This window comes from Alosa pseudoharengus, unplaced genomic scaffold (assembly GCF_046254945.1).
Source record: "Alosa pseudoharengus isolate Yale_2024_CS ecotype anadromous, Long Island Sound unplaced genomic scaffold, YU_APseudo_1.1 YU_APseudo_1.1_scf_14, whole genome shotgun sequence".
Classification (NCBI taxonomy): Eukaryota; Metazoa; Chordata; class Actinopteri; order Clupeiformes; family Clupeidae; genus Alosa; species Alosa pseudoharengus.
This window is the reverse complement of record NW_027468609.1, coordinates 17,824,439-17,826,938: the sequence shown is the minus strand read 5'-3', so window position 1 is coordinate 17,826,938 and position 2,500 is coordinate 17,824,439. Positions and strand designations below refer to the sequence as shown.

The 2,500-nt window shown below is 49.8% G+C and overlaps 1 protein-coding gene across 1 annotated transcript in view; it reads right to left on the bottom strand.

Moving 5' to 3' along the window:
- The window catches only part of myo18b (myosin XVIIIB), a 77,398-nt gene that overhangs the window by 30,881 nt on the left and 44,017 nt on the right, over window positions 1-2,500 (bottom strand). The gene's annotated exons all lie outside the window — the stretch shown is intronic.

The window sequence follows — 2,500 nt, the reverse complement described above, 5'->3', positions numbered from 1 at the left end:
CGCAGTATCACTCTAGATAGAAGCCTTTGCTAAATTAATAAATGTGGGATGGAATGTGAATAAATGTCAAACCCCTGAGGTAGGGAGTAGGGATACAACTATTAACTTTTGCTGAAGACGCTCTCTCCGAAAATGCCAAAGACTGGCGAAGAGAGCTAAGGACATTATCATTACAATAACAGTCATAACAGAGACTGTCTGCATACGCTGAGAGCTTAATAGGCTTCTTCAGGAAACTACTGTAGCCTTAACCGCCCCCCCACCCCCACCACCACACACCCACACACGCAAACTTCTTTTAAGTACACATAACAAAGGTTCAGTGGATAAAGAATATATCATTCCTCAGGGAAGGCAGCTCGTCTAATACTAATGTTCAGCCCCCATCCATTGTTTTCCCCATACATACAATTTCCTTTCTCCTTCCATCCTGAGAGAGAGAGAGAGAGAAAGAGAGAGAGTGGAAGAAGAGAGGAGGAGGGAAAGAGAATAGGAGAGAGGGAGAATAGAGAACAGCGAGATAGAGATTTATCAGCAGGAGGGAGGAAAGGAGGATAACTCTGAAGGGGAAGTGTGTGTGTGTGTGTGTGTGTGTGGGGGGGGGGGGGGGTGGGGGTAGCAGAGACAGAGGTAATGTCACTGAGAGAGGTGCATCAGATAGCGCTGTGATTAGTTTGGTGCACCCCCCTCCCCCGACCCTCGGTGTATAAATCCCCACCTTATCGTGAGGGCTATCAGCTCGAGCGCATAAATTCCCTCTTATCGGGGGTCCTGTCGGCCTTCCTCCCCAATACACACCGGCTGCCCACTGATTGGCCGGGTCTGAGGAACTCTACGTTAAACACCAATCATACGTTAAGACCACAAGGTCTTAAGAACTTAATGTAAGGCCACTTAATGTATAGTTTAATATCATAATATAGCAGACATATACCATCTAGTTTAAGAACCTTATTTACTTGCCCACTTGATATATTAGAGCAGAGAGTTAGTGCATTCCTATGTGCCCAGTGTAGTCTAATTTAAGAGAGAGGGAGCAAAAGAGAGAGAGAGCGAGAGATAGAGAGAAGGAGGGAGAAAGGAAGAAAGGGAGAGAGAGAGACAGGGAGAAATATAGATAGGAGGCAGAGAGAACTCCAATTGCCCTAAACTCTGGGACACAGAGACCTGTTCATGGCCTTGAGTGTGCTGATCTCCTGTGTGTGTGTGAGTGTGAGTGTGAGTGAGTGTGTGTGTGTGTGTGTGTGTGTGTGTGTGTGTGTGTGTGTGCGTGTGTGTGTGTGTGTGTGTGTGTGTGTGAATGTGTGTATGAGTGTGTGTGAGTGTGTGTGTGTGTGTGTGTGTGTGTGAGTGTGTGTGTGCCTGACCTGTTGATGCTGCTGTATCTTGCCCTTGAGTCTTGCGACTTGAACGTCTCTTCAAACGCACCCGCCTTACTGTTCACGCTGAAGCATACAAACATCACATCTCCTCCTACCGCGACGCACTTCAAGCTGCTAAATCCGCCCACTTCTCCACCCTCATCAACAGCACCAACCGAAACCCTCGAACCCTGTTCTCCACCGTCAACAAACTACTCCAGCCGCCGGACATCAACCCACCCTCCTCCCCGGATCTCTTTTCTTCATGCTTTCAACAATAAAATCACCCAAATCAACTGCTCCCTGACTGCCGCCATCCGTACTGCATCCTCCAACCCCCCCCTAATCTCCCCCAACCTCCCTATCCACCCGCCCCCTCCTTCTCTCACTGTCTTCTCCCCCGTTGACTCCTCGCACATTTTGGATATCATCATGGCATCCAAGTCAACCACTTGCTCTCTCGACCCCCTCCCAACTGTTCCCGCTGTCTTCAAACTTGCCTCCATCACCCCCATCCTTAAAAAGCCCACCCTGGATCCAGCCAACCTCTCCAACTACCGCCCTATTTCTAATCTGCCATTTTTCTCTAAAACACTTGAACGCATTGTTGCCGCCCAACTCCATACCCACCTCCAGTCAAACAACCTCTACGAACCCCTCCAGTCTGGTTTCCGTCCACTCCACAGCACTGAAACTGCCCTCGTCAAGGTCATCAACGACCTCCTCATCTCTGCAGATTCCGGTGCCCTCAACATCCTGCTACTACTCGACCTCAGCGCAGCCTTTGACACGGTCAACCACACCATCCTCCTGGCAAGGCTGCGCCAGCTAGGTGTTGAGGGCACCGCACTCGATTGGCTCACTTCCTACCTCACAAACAGGCAACAGTTTGTCTCCCTCTCTGGCCACTCTTCCACCCTCTCTCCTGTTACACAGGGGGTCCCCCAGGGTTCAGTCCTTGGTCCCCTGCTCTTCATCTGCTACCTTTTCCCCCTTGGTCACATCATTCGCAAACTCAACCTTGACTTCCACTGTTATGCAGACGACACCCAGATTTACATCAGCACCAAATCCACCCAAAACCCTCCCCTCTGCCACATTGAAACCTGCATCTCTACAATAAAATCATGGCTGACCCA